This window comes from Sus scrofa, chromosome 13, assembly GCF_054392235.1.
Source record: "Sus scrofa isolate SSC_HxYL_T2T_F1_AM1 chromosome 13, Sscrofa_HxYL_maternal_Yorkshire_Landrace_v2.0, whole genome shotgun sequence".
Lineage (NCBI taxonomy): Eukaryota > Metazoa > Chordata > Mammalia > Artiodactyla > Suidae > Sus > Sus scrofa.
The window spans coordinates 207409455-207433889 of NC_139395.1; the positions used below are offsets into that span (position 1 = coordinate 207409455).

The 24435-nt window shown below is 38.1% G+C and overlaps 1 long non-coding RNA gene across 5 annotated transcripts in view; it reads right to left on the minus strand.

Annotated features, from left to right (window-relative positions):
• Positions 1–24435, minus strand: part of LOC106505844 (uncharacterized) — a 458785-nt gene that overhangs the window by 253637 nt on the left and 180713 nt on the right. The window contains exon 11 of one of the 5 annotated variants that reach the window (XR_014825112.1): positions 17011–23987. The exons of the other annotated variants lie outside the window; for them this stretch is intronic. This is a non-coding gene — a long non-coding RNA (uncharacterized LOC106505844). Of the gene's footprint in view, positions 1–17010; positions 23988–24435 lie in introns of those variants that run through there. 5 annotated transcript variants of the gene reach the window in all.

A 24435-nucleotide genomic window follows, 5' to 3' on the forward strand; every position in this document is an offset into this window, starting at 1 on the left:
AAGGCATCCGAATAGGAAGAGAAGAAGTAAAACTCTCACTGTATGCAGATGACATGATACTATATATAGAAAACCCTAAGGACTCAACCCAAAAACTACTTGAACTGATCAACAAATTCAGCAAGTAGCAGGATATAAGATTAACATTCAGAAATCAGTCACATTTCTGTATACTAGAAAAGGAATACAAAAATACAGTACCTTTTCAAATTGCACCCCAAATACCTGAGAACACACCTGACAAAGGAGGTAAAAGACTTATATGCTTGAAAACTATAAAACATTAATCAAGGAAATTAAAGAATATGCAAAGAAAAGATATTCCATGATCATGGGTCAGAAAATTTAATACTGTAAAAAAGGCCATACTACCAAAGCAAACTACGGATTCAATGCAATTCCTATCAAGTTACCCATGACATTTTTCACAGAACTAGAACAAACAATCCAAAAATTTATATGGGACCACAAAAGACCCAGAATTTCCAAAGCAATCCTGAGAAACAAAAACCAAGCAGGAGGTATAACTCTCCCAGACTTCAGGCAATATTACAAAGTCACAGTCATCAACACAGTGTGGTACTGGTACCAAGACAGACAGACAGACCAATGGAACAGAATAGACACCCCAGAAATAAACCCAGACACCTATGGTCAATTAATCTTTGACAAAGGTGCAAGAACATAAAATATGGGAAAAGACAGTCTTTTCAGCAAGTACTGCTGGGAAACCTAGACAGCTACATGTAAATCAATGAAACTAGAACACATCCTCACACCATGGACCAAGATAAACTCAAAATGGCTTAGAGACTTAAATATAACACAAGACACCATCAAACTCCTGGAAGAGAACATAGGCAAAACATTCTCTGACATCAACCTTACAAATATTTTTTCAGGTCAGTCTCCCAAAGCAACAGAAATGAAAGCAAAAATAAACCAATGGGACCTAATCAAACTGACAAGCTTTTGCACAGCAAAGGAAACCAAAAAAGAAAACAAAAAGACAACTTACAGAATGGGAGGATATAGTTTCAAATGATGCAACTGACTAGGGCCTAATCTCTAAAATATACAAATATATACAAACAACTTATACAACTCAACTGAAAAAAAGCCAACAACCCAATGGAAAAATGGGCAAAAGACCTGAATAGACATTTCTCCAAAGCAGATATACATGTGGCCAACAAGAACCCGAAGGAATGCTCAACATCCCTGATTTTTAGAGAAACGCAAATCAAAACCACCATGAGGTACCATTTCACACCAGTCAGAATGGCCATTATTAATAAGTCCACAAATAACAAATGCTGGAGGGGGTGTGGATAAAAGGGAACCCTCCTGCACTCTTGGTGGGAATGTAAGCTGGTACAATCACTATGGAAAATAGTATGGAGGCACTTTAGAAAACTATACATAGAACTACCATATGACCCAGCCATCCCCTCTTGGGTGTATATCTGGACAAAACTTTCCTTGAAAAAGACACATGCACCTCTATGTTCATTGAAGCTCTATTCACAATAGCCAAGACATGGAAACAACACAAATGTCCATCAACAGATGATTGGATTAGGAAGATGTGTTATATATACACAATGAAATACTACTCAGCCATAAAAAAGAACAAAATAATGCCATTTGCAGCAACATGGATGGAACTAGATACTCTCATACTGAGTGAGTAAGTCAGAAAGAGAAAGACAAATACCATATGATATCACTTATATCTGGAATATAATATATGGCACAAATGAACCTTTCCACATAAAAGAAAATCATGGACTTAAAGAATAGACTTGTGGTTGCCCTGGGGGAAGAGGAGGGAGTGGGATGGATTGGGAACTTAGGGTTAATTGATGCAGAATATTGCCTTTGGAAAGGATAGGCAATGAGATCCTGCTGTATAGCACTGGGAACTATGTCTAGTCACTTATGATGGAAGATGGTAATGTGAGAAAAAAGAATGTATACTTGTATGTGTAACTGGGTCACCATGGTGTACAGTAGAAAATTGACAGAACACTGTAAACCAACTATAATAAAAAAAAATCAAAGTATTTAAAACTCAAAAAAAAAAAAAAAAACTGACTCCCCTATTGGCCAGCTTAAATTCCCATCCAGAGTGATGCTTTCAAGTGATTTTTTAGGGAAAAAAAAAATCTATAGATCATGACCCAGAATGGAGCAAGAAGATGCTGGGAGGGAGAAAGGGATAAAAAAAATACATTCTTCAGAATTTTACTAGAGTCATTTCTCTCTGTTTTCTCATTTCTTCCCCTCCTCCTTCTCCTTCCTCTTCTTCCTCTTCCTCTTCTTCTCTCTTCCTCAAATATTGAGATTAGACTGCAGGACGTGTAAAGGGAAATGTTGAGTCGTAATACTGCGGACCATGAGCAATCCAGCAAAAGCACCAAAGAGTCAGAAGGAGAACAGGAATAGGCTGAGCTCTAAAACTCTGCTCCTTACAATAAACATTTTATCAAAAAAGAAAAAAAAAAAAGACGTAGAACTCAAAACATCCTTCAGGATAGTATCTGATCAGTCTAGCAGGGAGTAAATAATTGTCTCCCTTTCTCATTTATATCACAAATATTAAATAAGAAACTACTTTTCACAGCACTAAAAGTACAGTGATAACAGGATAAATAAATCCCTGCTGTCATAGAGCTTAGACTCAAGTTAGGGGGCCACAGACAATTAGCTCATAAAAAAAATAGACAAGAAAATATAACATGGGTGTAAGAACCAGGTAGACAAGTATAACAAGGAGATAGCACAGAGAGTGACTTAGTAGCTAATTTGAATTGGATCGGGAACAGCCTTGTTAAGGAAGTTTACATTTATGTTAATATCTGGAAATAGAATCTTCCAGGAAGAGGCACAGCTGGTGCAAAGACCCGGAGGTAGGGGGTAATTTATCACTGAGGAACTGAAGCCAGGCGAGCAGGGCTGAAGCAGAGGGAAGAAGAAAGAACAGCACAGAGCAGGGCTGAAGCAGAGGGAAGAATAAAGAACAGCACAAAGTGAGACCAGAGAAGAAAACAGGGACCAAATAATGAAGGTCCTTGCATGCCATGCTAAGTATATGTCATTTTATGCTGCTTTTATACTGAAGACCTGGAGGGTGTCAAATAATTACCCAATTTCTCAATGCCTCCATGTCACATTCCATAACTAGTTTTTGCCAGGCTCCTTATCAGCTAATCGTTGACACAGTACTAGGATATGCCATCTCTAGTTACGATATTTCTCTCTTTTCTACAGAGTGTTTGACCACTGCCATATGGACGCGGGGAAAATCATTCCTCCTCATCCAAAGAAACTGGTGATTCTTGTCACCCTAGGAGCCTATCACATGGCACTTTCTTATTCAATTCCTAAATAAAATAGCATTTCTAAAGATATTCAATTAAAACTGTAAGCTATTCCTGGAAAAAGTAACATAAAAAAGCCTAGACAGTGTCTAATATTCTATAATTTGAAATTCTTGAGTGTCTTAGATATGAAAATAATAAGAGGAAAAAAAAACTAAATGGTATCCAAATTAGAATAGGAATTTAAATTTTATAGTATAACTGGTGCAAGAAGCATATTAAAATTAGTTTTGATTGAAATGCCATTTAAAAATTTCAAATCCAGAGTTCCTGTCGTGGCACAGTGGTTAACAAATCTGACTAGGAACCATGAGGTGGTGGGTTCCATCCCTGGCCTTGCGCAGTGGGTTAAGGATCTGGCGTTGCTATGAGCTGTGGTGTAGGTCGCAGATGTGGCTCGGATCCCATGTTGCTGTGGCTCTGGCGTAGGCTGGCAGCTGTAGCTCTGATTAGACCCCTAGCCTGGGAACCTCCATATGCCACAGGTATGGCCCTAAAAAGACAAAAGACAAAAAAAAAAAAAAAAAAAAAAAAAAAAAGGAATTTCAAATCCCTCATAAGTCTCTCAGCCACCTCCCTTTTAAAAATAAAATGGTTTCATGACTTGCAACCCCATATCCACACAAACAAAAATGTTTTTTTTGCTTGAACTTCTTACAAAAAGAATGTGTTGGACTATTTTCTTATAATTAATTCCCTTGATTAATGGCTTATATGCTGATCCATAGTTCATAGTTTAGTTTGTTTCTAAATCACTCTCTACTATAAATAAAAAGAGTTGTGTCAAAATTCAACTTGGAATCTTATTTTGAATTGATTATTAAAAAATCTAGGTTCACTGGTTAAATACTGGTGACTCACAAGTGAACCTCCTTTAACTGTATATTTTGGATTGATCTACTTTTTCCCTAAAATTACTATGTAAACTGATATTGTTGGAAAAACTAGTTTTCAATCTGTCAGTGATCCTATAAACACTGTCCCATAACTCATCGTTGCACTTGCATGAGAACCCTCACTTTCAAGTGAGTGCTTTTACTTTTTGACCATATATTGGCACATGTCTCATGCAAGACTGGTGACCATTTTTAACACATGAGTATAATAGTGGAAAGTTAGACTTCAGTCCTTAAATTTTCTAAGATTTAGTTTATATATATATATAATAATAATAAACTAGTTTTCCGGTGGAATATTCCACATACATGGGTTGTTACAAACTGTGTCCCCCCCAAAAAAAAAATTTCTAGACCCCTGAGCCTCAGAATTTGACTGTATTTAGACAGAGTGTCTGTAGAGAAGGAATTACATTAAAATGAAGTCACTAAGGTGGGTCCTTATCCATAGGACTGCTATCTTTTAAGAAGAGGAAATTTGTGCCTGGACACATACAGAGGGAAGATGATGTGAAGACAGCCATCTGTAAGCCAAGAAGAAGAGGTCTGGGACAAATCTTTCTCCCACAGCCCTCACGAGGAACCAGCCTTGTCAACACCTTGATTTCAGACTCCCAGCCTCCAGGACTGTGAGAAAATGCATTTCTGTTAAACCACTTGATCTTATTAGTACCTTATTGTTGCAGTCCTGGCAACCAATACACTGGTTTCAGATAAGAGTTTGTGAAGAAGACTAGAGGTAGTTCATATAATTTTGTAACTTACAAGAAACAATTTTCTGGCTACATGTTTTATGCTTTTGTTGTTCTTTTCTTTCCTTTCCTTTCCATTTTTTTTTTCTTTTTATGGCTGCACCTGTGGCATATGTAAGTTCCCAGGATAGAGGTCAAATCACAGCTGCAGCTGCAGCTGCAGGCCTATGCCATAGCCATGGCAAGACCTGATTCGAGTTGCATCTGTGACCTACACCATAGCTTGTGGCAATGCCAGATCCTTAACCCACTGAGTGAAGCCAGGGATCAAACCTGCATCCTCACAGACACTATGTCAGGTTCTTACTGCTGAGCCACAACAGGAACTCCTGGCTACATGTCTTTAACAGCACATAAAGTAAATACCAGAGGTGGCATAAAGAAATGAGATAATAAATCAAAGCCAAGGCAAATTAACTACCATTTTGTAAACTGACTTCACTTTCCCCAAATCACATGATACTGTAACAGATGACTTTTATGAAACATTCGTTTTACTACCCGTTAGAATTTTTCCCAGCAATACTAACATAAACTAGCAAAAGAGTTCTTACTCTTTTCTATCCGTTGGCTACCTTTAAAATCTTTATTTTATCCCTTCTCTTTTTTATTATACTTTGTCTCAGAGTCCTTTAAAAAACTGTGTGGATAGACTGTCGTCATTGTAAAAGGGCTGAATAGAAGAACCATTGATTCAGTGCTTTCCTTTCTTCGTCTCCATTGTCAACAATAATTAATGTTCCTATTAAAGCAATATGGTTTTAATTCTGGTTTGGGTTGCTAAAGATTAAGGATAACACACAAATCGATAGAACACTAAGGAACTATGATTCCCACAAACTATAATCTGAGATAAACACCATATGACTCAGTAAATCTAAGGAAATGTCTCTTAAATTCTAATGCCAACTTGCGGTGCCAAGCAAACGCCAGCAGTTTCAGACACATAAGCAAGGAAAACTAGAAGTCTGTGAAACAGAAAAAGTTATTGTCTTACCAACAAACTATTTTAATTCATGTCTGTTAACTGTATTAACTAAAATGTGTGATCATTTTTCTGAAAGGAAATAAACAATGACAACAAGTGTTTATTTTTAGTTTATATAAAACCAAAAGTTCTAAGAAAAAGTTTCATTAGGATTTTACCCAGGATTTTAAAGAAGGAATGTTAAAGTAAACTACAGGAATTCTGACTTCCCCAGTGAAGTAGCCTCTTGTGTCCATTAAAATATCCTATCATCTTACCTATAAAATTTGCTATTTGACACAGTCTAAATCCCTTTTCTCTATAAGATATGAGAAGTCACATTCTTCCTTTCCTGTCTAAAATAACAGATAAAAGAGCACAGACGAAAAAGAGGATATAGGGTCTGTTTGCTTCTGACATCCAAAGGTAATGCCAATCTAGTAAAAGAAGGGTGGCCACAGTTTTTCAAGGCAGTGACCATTCTCAAAATTATATATCTGGTGCCACCCCATTCTAAGACAATGGTCTATTTTGTATCAATCTCCTAACAAGTGACTACGGTTATTTGGAATCTAAAGGCTCCAGAGAAGCACACTGGAAAGAGATGGGAATGCTATCAGTTTCCTAACTCAATGGGCTAGAGTCTGGAATAGGACCCCATAAGGACTAGGAACCCAAGGCAGAAAGCCCGATATACCAATTCAACTATCAAGATGGAGTGTGGGCTGTCTGCACCTGGCACACTCACAATGGCCCAGATTCCATGCAACTACGCCAAGGACCAAAGAGGCCAACTATGGACCAAACACTGTGGTAAGTATGGGCTTCTGCTGAACTAAGCAGAATAAACCCAAAGTGCCAGGAGTCAGCTGAACTGGGGAAGAAAGCCAGGGTCTAAGCTTTTTGTACTTATCATATTTGGGTTAATTATTAAAATGGGCCTTAGCATTTTTTAAGGATATTTACTAAGTCATTTACCCAATTTACTAAAATCAAATGAAAGAACAGTGATATCACCACGGAGCCCTGACAATACATCTGTAAAAAATAAGAAAAATCCTTAGACTGAAAAACAAAAAGTTAAGATTTTTTTTTTTTTTTGCAAAGCTGAGTTGTTTCAAAAATAATGTTTAATTCAGGAAAAGGACTATTCCAGGATTTTTTACAAAGAAAAAATTTGGCTATTCCTAAAGAGGGTGGCTCTTAACAGATACTTGTGGAACTCATATTAAAACAAGGCCAGCAATAAAAACATACTTTTGGAAGATTTTTTTAAACTATTATAACATGTAGTATCTGTTTAAATATATTTCAATCTGATTCATTCATTTTGCTTGTGATAAAATTGAAGTTCAAACAAAATTGAAATTCTGTTACTTTATTTGTCAAGCAAATATAATTATACCATGATTATTAAATTTTTAGAGGCTGAAAATATCACATAAACTTTGAAGTACTGTACAAATAAAAGATTTTATTATTATTATTTATAATTACAAATAAACATATAAATAGCTTTAAATGGTGAAAATGAAAAAGAAACATGAAAAAACCCTTAAGAGATTTCCACTTCGACCAAAGATAGAATAGTAAGGACCAATTCATGTTCCCATCTGAGACAGCTAAAAACAGAAAAATATGTAAAATGACAGTTTTTTTAAGAACTGGTTCTCAGGTGATGAGAGATGAGAAATGAAAGATCGTTTGTACAACTATAAATGTAATAAATTCATTGAGTAATTTAAAAAAAAAAAGAAAGAAACAAAGTATGGTTTACAATTAACAGCAAATTTGACATTACAGGTACAAAAAATTAGTAAAGCTAGAGACGTACTAATAGAAATTATCAGCATGAAACACCCCCAACTTACTGCCTTGAGAGATTGTTCTAGATCATGTCACAGTGAGCAGAAACATAGGCAGAGACCATCAGACTATGAGTTTAGAACACAGAGATGAGGATGTAAGGAGACCAAAGCAGACAGTTCACACATCGAAGTATGGTTTACATGAATTGACTGACAAGGGATTAATCTCAAAAATTTATAAACACCTCCTACTGCTCAATATCAAAAAACAAACAACCCCATCAAAAAATGGGAAGAAGATCTAAACAGACAATTCTCCAAAGACATACAGATGGCCAAAAAACACATGAAAAGATGTTCAACATCACTCATTATTAGAGAAATGAACATCAAAATCACTATGAGGTACCACCTTACACCAGCCAGAATGGCCATCCTCAAAAAGTCTACAAACAATAAGTGCTAGAGAGGGTGTGGAGAAAAAGGAACCCTATTACACTGTTGGTTGGAATATAAATTGGTGCAACCACTGTGGAAAACAGTATGGCGATTCCTCAGAAAACTAAAAATAGAACTACCATTAGATCCAGCAATCCCACTCCTGGGCATCTACCCAGAGAAAACCATGACTTGCAAAGACACATGTACTCCAATGTTCATTGCAGCACTGTTTTCAATAGCCAAGGCATGGAAACAACCTAAATGTCCATCGACAGAGGAGTGGATAAAGAAGATGTGGTACATATACACAATGGAATATTACTCAGCCATTAAAAAGAATAAAATAACGTCATTTGTAGCAACATGGATGGACCTAGAAATTATCGTTCTAAGTGAGGTCAGTCAAACAATGAAACACTAACATCAAATGCTATCACTTACATGTGAAATCTAAAAAGGACACAATCAGAGTTCCTATCATGGTGCAGCAGAAACAAATCCGACTGGGAACGATGACATTGCAGGTTCAATCCCTGGACTCAGTGGGTTAAGGATCTGGCATTGCCATAAACTGTGGTGTAGGTCACAGACATGGCTCAGATCTGGCATTGCTGTGGCTCTGGTAGGCCGACAGCTACAGCTCCAATTAGACCCCTAGCCTGGGACCCCCCATGTGCTGCAGGTGTGGCCCTTAAAGCTCAAAAGACAAAAATAAATAAACACATAAATACATACATAAATAAAGGACACAATGAACTTCTTCGCAGAGCAGCTAATGACTCACAGACTTTGAAAAACTTATGGTTTCCAAATGAGACAGTTTGAGGGGTGGGGGAATACACTGAGGATTTGGGATGGAAATGCTATAAAATCTGTTGTGATGACTGTTGTACAAATATAAATGTAATAAAATTAATTAATTTATAAAAAAGAAAAAAGAAAGAAACAAAGTATGGTTTACAATTAACAGCAAATTTGACATTACAGGTGCAAAATATTAGTAAAGCTAGAGACATACTAATAGAAACTAACACGGTGAAACACAGAAAACAAATCAAAAAAAAAAAAATAACATTGGTGAGCTGAAGGAAAACTTCAGGTAGCCTCATATATGTGAAACTGGAGACCGAGAAGTAAAAGAGAATGAGAGGAAGATAGAAAATATATATATATTTAAAGAGTGAATGGCCAAGTTTTTTTCCAAATTTAACTGACAGATCAAAAAAAAAAAAAAAAAAAAAAACTACACCAAGGTATATCATAATCACATTGCTCAAAACCAGCAACATTAAAAAATTTTTAAAAAGCAACCAGATGGAAAAGAAAAATCACTTATAGAGGAACCAAAATAAAAATAATACCAGATTTCTTCTCATAAGTAGGAAGAGTAAACAGAAATAACTTCACAATACTGAAAGAAAAAATTGTCAACCTACACTTCCATACTTATAAAAAATATCCTTCAAAAAAGATGACTAGGGGAGTTCCTGTTGTGGCGCAGTGGTTAATGAATCTGACTAGGAACCATGAGGTTGCAGGTTCGGTCCCTGACCTTGCTCAGTGGGTTAACGATCCGGCATTGCCGTGAGCTGTGGTGTAGGTTGCAGACGCGGCTCGGATCCCACGTTGCTGTGGCTCTGGCATAGGCCGGTGGCTATAGCTCCAATTCGACCCCTAGCCTGGGAACCTCCCATATGCCATGGGAGCGGCCCAAGAAATAGAAAAAAAAAAAAAAAGATGGCTAAATAAAGATGTGTTCAGGAGTTCCCACTGTGGCTCAGCAGGTGACAAATCTGACTAGTATCCATGAGATGCAGGTTCAATCCCTGGCCTCACTCAGTGGATTGAAGATCTTGCATTGCTGTGAGCTCTGGTGTAGGTTGCAGACATGGCTCAGAACCTTCATTGCTATGGCTGTGGCATAGGTCAGTAGTTACAGCTCCAATTCAACCTCTAGCCTGGGAACTTCGATATGTGGGCCTAAAAAGCAAAAAATAAAAAATAAATAAATAAAGATGTATTCAGAGATACAAAGGCCTAAGTAATTCATCACCAAGAGGCCATTACTAAAAGAAATGTTCTTCCAGTAGAGATAAATTGACACCAAATGGGAACATGGATTTACACCAGAGGAATAAACAGCACAGGAAGCCTAACTACAAGGTAAGTATATCCACTGAATATATCTTTTAAAAGCAAGAACCCAAAAAGGCCTTTCAAGATTAAAAAAACTTGAGCAAATTGTCAACACTAGATCTGCATTAAATGAAATGTCAAAGGGTGTTCTTCAATCCACAGAGGGGAAAAAAAATATCAGACAGATTACTTAAATCTACACAAACTGAAGGCCACTAGACATAGTTTTTAAAAATTGAGTAAATATGGTAGTTCTATGTATAGTTTTCTAAGGTGCCTCCATACTATTTTCCATAGTGGTTGTACCAGCTTACATTCCCACCAACAGTTAAGGGGGGGGGGTTCTCTTTTCTTCACACCCCCTCCAGCATTTGCTATTTGTGGACTTATTAATGATGGCCATTCTGACTAGTGTGAGGTGGTATCTCATGGTAGTTTTGATTTGCATTTCTCTAATAATCAGGGATGCTGAGCATTCTTTCAGGTGCTTGATATTTAAGTCTTGAAGCCATTTTGAGTTTATTTTGGTGCATGGCATGAGGATGTGTTCTAGTTTCATTGATTTGCATGTAGCTGTCTAGTTTTCCCAGCAGTACTTGCTGAAAAGACTGTCTTTTCCCCATTTTATGTTCTTGCCTCCTTTGTCAAAGATTAATTGACCATAGGTGTCTGGGTTTATTTCTGGGGTGTCTATTCTGTTCCATTGGTCTGTCTGTCTGTCTTGGTACCAGTACCACACTGTGTTGATGACTGTGACTTTGTAATATTGCCTGAAGTCTGGGAGAGTTATACCTCCTGCTTGGTTTTTGTTCCTCAGAATTGCTTTGGCAATTCTGGGTCTTTTGAGCCAGCAATCCCACTCTTGGCATGTACCCAGGCAAAACTCTCCTTAAAAAAGACACATGTACCCATATGTTCATTCACAATAGCCAAGACATGGAAACAGCACAAATGTCCATCAACAGATGATTGGAAGGAAGATGTGGTATATATACACAAAGGAATACTACTCAGCCATAAAAAAAGAATTAAATAATGCCATTTGCAGCAATATGGATGGAACTAGAGACTTTCATACTGAGTGAAGTAAGTCAGAAAAAGAAAGACAAATACCATATGACATCACTTATATCTGGAATATAATATATGTCACAAAGGAAACTTTCCACAAAAAAGAAAATCATGGACTTGGAGAATAGACTTGTGGTTGTCAAGGGGGAAGGAGAGGGACTGGGAGGTACTGGGAGCTTGGGGTAAATAGATGCAGAATGTTGCCTTCAGGATGGATTAGCAATGGGATCCTGCTTTGTAGCACTGTGAACTCTGCCTAGTCACTTATGATGGAACATGTAATGTGAGAAAAAAGAGTGTATATCTGTAAGTGTAACTGGGCCACCATGCTGTACAGTAGAAAAAACATATATATATGTATATATATATATATATATATATATACATATATATATAAAAGATTTTTAAAAACTTGAGTAAATATGAAAGACTTTTTTGTTGATTGTTGTAATTTCCTTAAAAGACAACTATTTAAAGCAAAAATAATAGCAGACAAAGGTGAACTTTTTATTGAGAAGTAGAAAGTACCACAAAATAGCACAACGGATAGCAGAATTATCCTATGGTAAGTCTATTGCAATGAGAAGTAGTGTTGACTAGCAACTGTGACATGTGAAGTAGTACATCATTGATTTGAAATAGACTTTGGAAAGTTTTAGGCATAGAGTACCTACTACAAATTAATAAAAAGAAATATTGCTAAGTCAACAGAGCACCTAAAATAGATACTTTTAAAATATTTGGGAGTTCTCATCATGGCACAGCAGAAACCAATCCGACTAGGAACCATGAGTTTGTGGGTTTCATCTGTGGCCTCACTCAGTGGGTTAAGGATCCAGCATTGCCGTGAGCTGTGGTGTAGGTCACAGACACAGCTCGGATCTGGCAGTGGTGTGGTTGTGGTGTAGGCCATCAGCTGTAGCTCCGATTGGACCTCTATCATGGGAACCCCATATGCCATGGGTGCTACCCTAAAAAAGGCAAAAGACCAAAAAAAAAAAAAATTGGATAATTCACTATTAAGAAAATAGTAAGGAAAGTCATGGACCAGAAGCAAATATTTATAATATATAAATTCAAAAAAGGCTTAAATAATAAATACTATAAAGAACTCTTACAGCTTCATAATAATCAGATAAACCATTCAAAAAAGAAATGGGCAAAAGATTTGAATAAGAAAAAGAAGACAAGTGACCAGCAAGCACATGAAAAGATGCTCAAGATCACTAGTCATCAGGGGGGAATAGGTAGTGATGTCTATCTAAGATGATGGATATATTAACTAGCTTGAATGTGGAAATGATTTCAAAATATGTATCTTTACCAAATTGTACACTTTAAATATATACAAGCCTTAATTGTCAAATACATCTCAAGTTTTTGAACACAATGATAGACCAGTTCAAATTATTCATTGACATAATATGTAACCCCAAAATTCTACTCCTAGGTAGTTAAAAGAAGTGAAAATATATATCCATAGGAATTCCTGTATGTGAATGATTCTAGCTTTATTCATAATAACTAAAAACTACAAAATAACCCAAATATACAAGACATGAGTGGGTAAGCCAAGTGTGGTATATTCATTTAATAAAATACTGCTCAGCAATGAAAACAAACTCCTAAAAAGTGCAGCAACACCAGTCAATCTCAGCAGCATTATGCTGAATAAAATAACAAGCACAAAAGAGCACATATTATGTGATTTCATTTATATGAGATCCTAAAACAGGCAAAATTCATCTACAATGATAGAGATTCGAGCAGCAATTCTTGGAGCTGAGAGTGCAGGTAATAGACTGCAAAGGAGCATAAGAGAAATTTCTGATGCTGTGGAAAAGTTTCCTAGTTTGATGAAGACGGTGATTACACATGTGTCAAAACTCATTGAGCTTTACGCTTCAAATGTGTGCATTTCGTAGCATGTAAATCATACTTTTATAAAGCTGATTTAAAGTAAAAATGTGCCCTTAACAGACCATTTACAATAACAATTCTTATCCATGTTCCAACAATAACTATATCATTTTAGCCTCCCGAAATTTCAGTGTCAGGAAACGATGTATAAAATGAATCATTAATGATTTGTGATCTCTCTTCCATCGAACAGTTTTGAACAGTCTAAAATGCTAAAATTAAGTATAGTCCATAAATTTCCTGTACCTAGCGTATCTATATATCTAGACACACACACACACACACACACACACACACACACACGGGCACACAGAGTATGAGAAGCTGACTTTTTATCTGACATGCTAACTTAATGGTATTTACGTTTTAAAATACAAAAAAAGTTTTCATTTCATAGTTTCAAGGCTAACATGATATTAATGGATATTCACAACCACTGTGAGTTAAGAATTGCTTATTGTAGGGGTTACAAGTCGCAGTGTCTGAAAATTGATGTGAAGGAGAACTCCTGGAAGCCTATGAAAAGGGGACATTTTATACGTAAACCCACCATAACGGGAGGGATAAGCTAGTTCTAAAAAGTATCTGTAGATGCAACAGACCAAAGATAGCTCCCTTAAAAAAAAAAAAGAAGAAGAAAAGTAAGACACCATCAGTCCTGAAGAATGATTACACAGTTTGAGAATTTATATTTTCAGATATCAAAATTCATTACAGTGTAGTAGTTATTAAGATAGTGTGGTATTCTTCAAGGAGAGACAAATAAAAAAATAGGATAAAATAAAGACTCCAAAAATAGATATATATACACATGGTCCCTTGATTTGTGACAAAGGGTATAACTACTGATGTGGTCGCTTGTAATTATTGTAAGGGTTTAACTATTGCTGATGGTCTCAGAGGATTCACAGAGAGGAAATACTGAAACTAGATAATGATGGGAAGATTGCCAATTGTGGGGGGAAAAAATGGTTCTTATAATAATGTATGCCTATATAGGGATACAATAAAAAGTCAAGGATTATTTTTTAAAAGAATTGTTTGTTGTTACCATATTATTAATAAGACCAGTTTGGAGTCCTATAGTATTCTTATGAGTCTAGAGGAGATAAAAATTTCTGCAGAATAATCTCCAACAGTCCTGCTACTTAGAATATGCAAGCATTATGGAGTTCCCATCGTGGCACAGAGGAAATGAATCCCACTAGGAACCATGAGGTTTCACATTCCATCCCTGGCCTTGCTCATTGGGTCGAGGATCCAGCTTTGCCGCAAGCTGTGGTGTAGGTCACAGACACAGCTCAGATGTGGAGTGGCTGTGGTGTAGGCTGGCAGCCGCAGCTCCAATTAGACCTTTAGTCTGGGAACCTCTATATGCTGCAGAGGTGGGCCTAAAAACAGGAAAGAAAGAAAAAGAACATGCAAGCATTATATACTGCCATTCACATTTTCAGAATCACAAGAAATGTTTAACACCCCTCACCCTGATATTCTGATGTTAGGTGTGTTCACCACCATCACTCGTCTATTGAGCACCCATAAGACGCCAGAATGAAAAAAATCCTAGCGCATTAAAGCAGTGATTCCAAACTTGCGTATTTATAAGAATCAGCTGTTTCCTCCCACAACAGATCTGGAGTGTGGAAATCTCTGGAAAGAAGGCCTGCGGTCCCTGTATTTAGGCACAGCCCTCCCTCATCCCACCTCACACACAATGACTTTAAAGATCGGGCAAGTCTGGGAAACAGTGTCTTATCATGAGAAACCACAGAAGTCACCTGAGTCTCGGTGGATCGCTTCTCAGAGATATTTGATGCATTTAGGGTGCTCAGATTTGGGCTCTTTCTCTCCAATCTCGCTGGTAATTAGAGAGGAAGAGATGGGTGGTAAATTGTAAAGAGATAGCCAAATTCTGGGCGAAGGGTGAAGTCACCATGATATGGCTTGTGTTATAAATAAGTGTACCTGGGTCCATTATTATCAAGTAGTCACCTCCACATCAAGCAGATATTTTAACCTGGACCCTGACAATTAAACTCAATCATAGCATTTCTCACTCAAAATATCCAGAATGTGAATTTCTTTCCTTTTTTTGCTTTTTTTTTTTTTTTTTTTTTCCCTTGCTTTTTTTCAGGGCAGCACTTGCAGCATATGGAAGTTCCAAGGCTAGGGGTAAAATAGGAGCTACAGCTGCCTGCCTAAGCCATAGCCACAGCAATGCGGGATCCAAGGTATGTCTGCAACCTACAACACAGCTCACAGCAGTGCCAGATCTTTAACCCACTGAGAGAGGCCAGGGATTGAATCTGCATCCTCATGGATACCAGTTATGTTTGTGACCCACTGAATCACAACGGGGATTCCCCAGAATGTGAATTTTCAGAAGTGTCCTAAGGTAAGCAAAACTGCTAGTAGACATCAATTGTGTGTCTGATAGTCAAATATTAGAGCTACACAGAGAAGCTGCAAGCTGTGTGACAGGTGCAGAAAATGGCTCATTTAAAACATTCTTAAAGATTTAAAGACAAGACTCAAATCTAATCCAGGAATAACTGTAGTTGTCTTCTCTAATTTAAGAGGCAGTTGATAATCTCATTTTCTCCTTCCTGTCATCTGAGGATATTTATTTTTCCAGAAATCAATGACCCACCAGCATCCACTTCCTCAAGTGTCTGGAAGGCATATTAGTGAGCAGGCAAGCCAAATAAGGGAGGACCAAAGGACAAACTGAGTCCACAGGTTCAGAGAGAATCAATAGAGCTTAGTCTCTCCCCAAAATCACTTGCCTGTCCTCAGTTTCCTATGTCAGTTTACCAGTGAATCAGGAAATAGGAAGCCACTAAAAGTGTGTTCCATCCTGACCATTGTCAGTGGGGTCAGAGTGCAGAAGATTTAAATACTCTGAAATTGACATGGGAAAAATTTGACCACGATCCAAGCTCTCCCTCTTCCTGGTTTATAGATGGACAGTGTCAGAGGGTCCATCTGGTCCAGTCCCAGGAAAACTTGAGAAACTTCATATCAGGAAATGTAGACAATATCCAAAATATTATCTGTGGAATCCGTTGAAGTTTTTTATTATTATTAAAGTCCTGGAAATGCTTTAGTAAATGGACTAGTAACATTTTTAAAATATCTAAACCTGTTGAATTTTTCCTACTTCTGTAAGTTGTTGGTTAGTCAGAATTCTCTAATTCAATAATTTCCAAGCCTAACTGATTGCCAGATCTTTTCAAAAATACATATTCCAAGCCCCACCCTAATCCAGTGGTCTGGGATGAGATCCAGGAATATGCGTAATAAAAATCCTCTTACCAGACAAAAATCATAGCTGGCATTCAATTTGTTCAACAGAAAATTTGCAGAAATCAAGGAATCAGAAGATACGGCATGTGTACATCTTTATGTTAGAATAGTTTATATGAAACTAAAATATCTAAACAGAGCCATTTGCCATGCTTGTGATGTCAAGATTTTTTTCTCATATACGTCTCCTGATTGAAGAGTAAAGCCATCTTTCCCGCATATTCCACATCCACAAGACAAGGTGTACAATTTCTGGTTTCAGTGTTTTTGAAGTAGACCAAGAACTTGACATTTGGAAGGAAGTCTCAACATAAGCCTTTAGATTGTAACTTTTTTTTTTTTTTGGATTCACGGTTTCCTTGTCCACATACAATAATACACAAACCTTATCACGCTTTCCTCAGTCATAATTTATCAGTTTATATTATCTACACTGTGTCAATAGTAGGTTTAGGAACAAAGAGAAGAGGCTCTGCAAAGCAAGTCAATGGTATGTCAAAAAAAATTGGAATCCTTGAGAAACAGCTACAGTCTGAAAGCAGCCAGCTTGCTGTGATCACTAGTCAGGATGCTGTACTGAAGTAAAAGAGAAAGTGTTTTAAACCAAAGAGTGAGATGAATAAAAACCTACTAACAGAATCTCTGCAGTATTTTTAAGAGCTCTACACACAGGTGATCAGGACAATTATCTGAACTTGGGAACTATCACCCTAAATCAGTGTTTTTCAGACTTGAATGTACTTTCCAAACCCCTTGAGAATCTTGCTGAAATGCAGATTCTGGTTCTGGAGCCCAAGAATCAGAATTTCTAACAAGCTCCTAGCTTGATTGAAAAATGAGTAGGGTTTCTAAATGAGATTTTTATTATGTCACATGAAGTTCTTGATGAATAACGAGAGAGAGAGATTCTGTGTGGCAGAAAAATTGTAGTTGAAAGAAGATATTCTTACATTCTAATCTAATTTTTTTAATCTCGTTAAAAAAAATACTGAATGACTAAACAGGAGAGCTTAGGAACCAACTCAGTAACAGTGTAAGAGATTTTGCTTTATTTCCCAACTCTCGCGGGATCTAAAATTTCTGTGTAAGAAAAAGTTTTAGCAAGCAGTAGCAAAATGCATTTTGTTGATGTCAACATTAGAAAGGCTCTTTTTCTGTCCCCACAGTAAAGTAGAAATGGAACTCTTTGCTCTTGAAAATTTTGGCTTACAGGGAAGGGATATTATGTTTATATAAAACTTCAGCAGGATACCTTCTTCTAACTCTCTTCCAATACTTGCTGTACAGCTTGTGTTTAGCCAGTGACAGTAGCTAACACAAAGCCAAAATCAGTGATTTCTTGGCAGTACATACCTCCTTGATGCATCATCATAGGAAAGACAGCAGTGGAGCTGAACAGTGGGATGAGGGAAAAAAGTAGAAGCAGGTGTGCCCATTCAATAGTTGGTTTATTTCCATTGTCATTACCTTACAAAAGACATTTTTTTAGTCAGGGTCCCATTCCATGATTGACACCTGATTGGACATATTTTTGGAAATCCACAGTGTTACTCTAACACCAGAAACCAAACTCTAATCAGGATATGCTCACTCAATTGGACAGCATTGTGGGGGCAGGTACCTCTCTAGGTGGACCGTTTGTGTCACGTAACCTGAAGAGAAGCAAGTGTGAACCTGTGTGCAAAGAGAGAGAGGCTGGTCTCTAGAGGTTAGGAATGCAGCCCTTCATTGTCAACAAGCCTCCTAGTAGCCGTGGACATGACCTCGCAGAGCAGGTGAGCAGAGCTGGATTCTGATTACAGGTCGCTCAATGCCTCATCTTAAAAGGACATCATTTACTATTGAAAATCCATATCCAAGACTTTAAGCTCCTATTAGGTGGAAAGTTGCTTTAAAAGCACACAGAGCAACTCTCCTTAAAATCATGGCAAGTTTTTTAGGGAGAAGAGATATAACAAGAAGACTTCTAAATGGGCCATTATGTGTTAAGAATGATGTGACAGTCACACCCACATTCTTAGGAGGAGAACTTTGAGGGGTTTATATATATATATATATATATAGAGAGAGAGAGAGAGAGAGAGAGAAATGACGATGCTGCTTGCAATGGATTCTGCTCTTCACCAGTGGTCCAGATTTTAAATCCTACTTCACTATAATATGTAATAAAGTTTTCTTTGTGATCCCAAAACTGTGTCATGATGGGAACAGAGTTCTAACATTTTAGAGGCCAGAGACCCCCTTGAGAATATGATGGCATCTGTGGGTTATTTTCCCAAAACACAAAAACAACCTTCTGCATGCAACTTCCAGGGGTTTATAAGATGCCCTCAAGGTTTGTTTGTTTGTTTCCCTGTACCTGGCTACCAAGTTACTAATTCCCATTCTAACAGAACAAGAATATTCTCCAAGCCTTTCCCAAGAAAGCTACAGATAAATCTAAACACTGAGAGCTCTAGTAAGAAGTCCAGAAACTTCTATCTGAATCAGAAAATGGTCTGCTCTCAGCCCCCCACTCCAGGAAGACGCTGGGGAAGTAACAAGAATCATCTCCTGTGAGATCCTGATAGCCACGGGCTTCCTGTGCTGGGGCCAATGGAATGGGCTTCAATTATATAAGTCAGCCCGTTTGGTGCCAAACACAATCCCCATTTAATTGTTCAGTGTTTCCATGTTCGGGAACTCCTTCTCAATGACTGCCTGTGGCGTCACTGCCACGCTGAATCATGCAAATGAGGATGTCATATCCTCTGATTCAGAATGCTTTCTTTCATTGAAAGGTATTTTAAGACCTGCAAGCAGAGTGAGGGTCTCTGCTTAGACGTAATCTCCAAAAGGCATCATTTTTTCTTTTGTCACAGAGAAGAACCTGATGCAGAGAGAGACAGGGACATGTGCACGGAGTGCAGGGGATCTTGTGGATCAGAGCTTGAAAGCACAGGCACTTGCCAGCAGGGGAGTGCACCTCTGCCGGGAGGCTGCGCTGGGATCCACGGTCCTTGCCAAATTTGGTGCAGCAGCTAACAGTACATTTCCATGTATGTCCTTTTCTCCCTATTTTCCCCAGGGAAAGGGCGAGTCAGGATATGCACGCAGAGTATGCAGGACTGAAATAGCCTTAAGTAGTTCAGTTGCTATTCAGTGAAGTTACTTGGTTTTGTCCATTTAGAGCATCAGTATCTACTTTTCACTGGCCAGGCAGTGTCCCACTGGTACTCCTGCACAGGGTACTGAAAATCTAGGCAGGAGGCATAGTGACTATGAAAAAAACTCATTAAAAATAAGATTTGAGTCCCAGTGGGCTCGTTGTGTGACTAGCTGGCTATGTGAACTTAGACAATAATAATGAACCAAATTTTCCCAGATACCAAATAGGATAATAATGGTGTCTATCTCAAAATTATCAAGGGGATTAACTTCTTGCATGTAAACTTCCTAGATCAGTGAGTGGCATATATTAAGTACTGTATGATGGTCAGCTGTCATTGTTACATAAGTTATCGCTGAGGCATTTCTTTAACTCAGAATGAAAGGCAGAATTAACGTGTATTGATTTGAGTTTGCAGAACAAAAGATGATCCAGCATAGACTTTGGAGTCTGGAAAATACTTTAGCACTTCCAAGCCAGCTGAGTTCAAAAACCATACTTTAGCTGAGTGATCATGAGTTCGGTATACTCCACTATTAAATAATAGTAAGAGGTTCTTCCTCCTCAGATTTTAATGGCACTTCAATCAAACAAAGCAGGTAAAGCACTCTGCCCACAAGGAGCAAGTGAGCAATTAATGTTGATATCATCATTACTAAAAAGTCATAGAAGCCTAAGTGCACACAAACTTTAGAATATAGGCAATAGACCCCCATACATTTTTAAATGATTGATATTGCACTTACTCTGTGTCCGGCATGGCATGGTTCTTCACACCTATTTAAATAAATAAATAAATAAATAAATAAAAATTTATTTCACCCACCTAACAACTCCAGGAGGCAGTTACTATTATCTCACCCTATTTTAAATATGAGGAAACGAGACCAGACCATTACCAAGATGCGGATTCCAAATTCAATCCCAGGTCCCCAAGACAAGGCTCTTCCGGAGCTGTCCAGGAGAACTTTTCACAATAGTGGCACTGGTCTGTCTGTGCTGTCCAGTACTGATTCTGGTACTGATAGCCCTGAACATATGTGGTAACCGCAGCCTTGATATGGTGAATGTGCCCAAGGAACAGAATGTTTTGTTTTATGTCATTTTAATTAGGTTAATGTTAACTAGCCCCATTTTATGGTGGTTTCCGCATTGGACAGCACAGCCTAGATCACCATGTTGCGTTACTTTACCAAAGGGCTTGTTCCACTAAAGAAACTAGTGGAGACCCTTATCCGCACTGCTTTTTTCTACACTTGTCTACACTGGTTGCAGTTCCTTCATTCAGAAGCTTTCTTAAATATTTTCTTTTTTAAAAAAATGGACTTTGGGGGAGTTCCTCTTGTGGCTCAGCAGAAATGAATCTGAGTAGCGTCCATGAGGACACAGGTTCAATCGCTGGCCTCACTCAGTAGGTCAAGGATCTGGTGTTGCCATGAGCTGTGGTGTAGGTTGCAAACCCAGCTCGGATCTGGCGTTACTATGGCCATGGTGTAGGCCAGTGACTACAGCTTCGATTTGACTGCTAGCCTGAGAACCTCCACATGCCATGGGTGCAGCCTTAAAAAGACCAAAAAAAAAAAGGGCTTTCCTGGTGACATCTATTATCCTCAGCAAGTGGGGACACTGCTTCCATAACATCCACTCCTAATGGCTCATTGTTTACCATTTTAGCACTTGCTCTGAGAAGGGTGTCTTGCTGTGCTTGCTCAAAACCAGATACTATTCTTCAGCTATTCTGAGGACAGCTTTCTGCATATGCCCATCCCATGTTTCTCTAAGTAAGGCAGGAGTTCTACTTTGTTCTCTTTTGTAGAACTAGCAACTTACTGATTGGTGTCTGAACTGAAAATGGAAAGAAACGGACACCATGACTTTCTGTGTAACAACACTCAATTTGGCTTTCCTTCCAGCCCCACATTATTTTCTTGCTTTTACCCCTATTTCCATAAAACCATCTTGCCAGAGCATGCCTGTCTGATTGCAAATGACCGGTCCCCACCTCCTCAACCCATACCTCCATATGCCCACTGTTGTCACTTGGCAAGTGTGACCTGTCCAAGTTCAGAGAAACTCAGGGAAAAAATCAAAAGGAGGACCTCACTTTCCTCCTGAGTTAAATCTATATTGGAATGGAGAAAACGATTTCATTTTAGTGATAATCTATGTATCTTGCTGCCCAATCTGATTTTGGCTTCATCATTTTATTCAATTATATGTGCTCTATCCAAATGAGCACCGCCCCATTTGTAAGTAGGACAAAGTATGACTCTGTCACTTTTACCCAAATCCCTAGTATAGCATCACTTACAATCAGCATTTTCAAAACTGCTAGAATTTCACAATTTCCAAAATAACTACTGAGATCATTCTGTTTAGAAGCCACATGACAGATGTCCCACCAACTTGAAATCCTAAACAGACTTTTTTTTTTTAAGTTTTATGGAAGTATCGTTTATTTACAAGGTTATGATCATTTCTGCTGGACGACAAAGTGACCCAGTCGTACATATACACATATCCATTCGCTCTGACTCTTTCCCCACATAGATTATCACAGAGTACTGGATACAGTTCTCTGTGCTATACAGCAGGTCCCCTTTGGCCAATCATTCCATATGCCTCAGTGCATATATGCCAACCCCAAATGCCAAGTCCATCCCTCCCATCCCCTCATCTGTCCCCTTCGGTAACCATAACTTTTTACAAGTTTGTGAGTCTGAAAACCTAAACAGACTTTAAAAATATAGCATAATGGTTATCCAGTGATTTCTCAAGCGGAAGTCAGTAGTATCTCCAGGTAGCTGAACCCGGGTTGCTGTGCTCAGAATCCACAGAGTAGTTCATGAGCAAATCTCCCACTAAGTCATTTCCTCCCTTTGTTTTCAGATTGGATTTCCAAGCAGAATATTCATATCTTGTTCTGTATACACACTGACTCAGCCTTGCCACAATTTTGTGGGCAAAGTGGGTATGTGTGTCGTGGGTTTATCTTGCTCATGTTTTATGGTATTAGGGTGGTGATTTTGAGAGCTTTTCATTGCTTTTGTTTTCTCTGGATTCTCTCTTCTCTCCCACCTTCATTCTCATTGATGTGTTCATAGGTTATCATTTGCATGACTTTTGAGACACAATGAATCAAAGAGATTAACAGATTGTTTTGATATATAAATAGTTATTCATTGATACAATAGAGGATATTTGCCATAGCACTTACCAGAAAGAGAGATAAAATTAAAGTTTTTTCTAGGGCGTTCCCATTATGGCTTGGCAGTAACATGAAGGTACCCATGAAGATTCGGGTTTGATCCCTGACCTCACTCAGTGGGTTAAGGATCCGGTGTTGCCATGAGCTGTGATCTAGGTCACAGATGCAGCATGGATCCATTGTTGCTGTGGCTATGCCAAAGACCAGCAGCTGCAGTACCAAGTGGACCCCTAGCCTGGGAACTTCCATATGCTACAGGTGTGGCTCTAAAAAAAAATAAAATAAAATAAGGTTGGTTTTTTTGTTTGTTTTTTTTAAACTGAATCTTAGTGTCGAACTCTCAAAAGACTTGAGAATCCCCTCATAATCAGGGTAATGCTTTTCATCTGGCCACCACCCATCTCCTCTCATGCATTCAAACGCCTCACTGCCTGAGGTTAGCGAAGGACTTTCAAAGTTTGCATTCACTACTCATAAATGTTGAAAGCAGTCAAGCTTTCCACCAAGAGGGTTTGAATAGCTGGGTAGGAGTGAACTAAAATTTTATTGAAGTATAGTTGAGCTACAATGTTGTGTTAATTTTTGCTGTACAACAAAATGATTCAGTTATATATACACACATATCCATTCTTTTTCAGATTCTTTTTTTGGCTTTTTAGGGCCTTACCTGCAGCATATGGAAGTTCCCAGGCCAAGAGTCAAATTGGACCTGTAGCTGCTGGCCTATGGCACAGCCACAGCAACCTGGGATCCAAGCCATGTCCACAGCTCATGGCAATGCCAGATCCTTAACCCACTGAGCAAGACCAGGGATGGAACCTTCATCCTTATGGGTACTAGTCAGACTTGTTTCTGCTGAGCCACAACAGGAACTCCTCTTTTTCAGATTCTTTTCCCATAGAGGTTATCACAAAATATTAAGTAGAGTTCCCTGTGCTGTACAGCAGGTCCCTGTAAAACATTGTAGAATTTGTCTGGATAGCCAAGTTAGGTGAACCCATCAACTGTAGGTTCAACCTTTAAAACAAGAAAGACACCAATTTTACCCTCAAGTCTTTTAGCTTGAAGCATTTTAATGTAAGAAGTATTGTAATTATTATGAGTAGAAAAAAATCCTCTGTGTTCTTGATCTAATTTGTTTGTGTATCAGTACCATCCTTACCAATTAGAACTCCCCACGTAAGAGAGAAATAGAATTTGGAGACATAGAAATGATTTGATTAAAAGCCACCAATTTTTTCACTGATCTCTAAAAGCCAAAAAAGAAGCCACAAGCTTTGAGTGCTATTTTCTGCCATGCTTTATCTTTACAGTCCTGAGACATAAAACAGGCATTTATTCAACAGGCAGGCAACCTGTTAGGTAGTGGGAATACAAGAAAGATAAGATAAAATCTTGC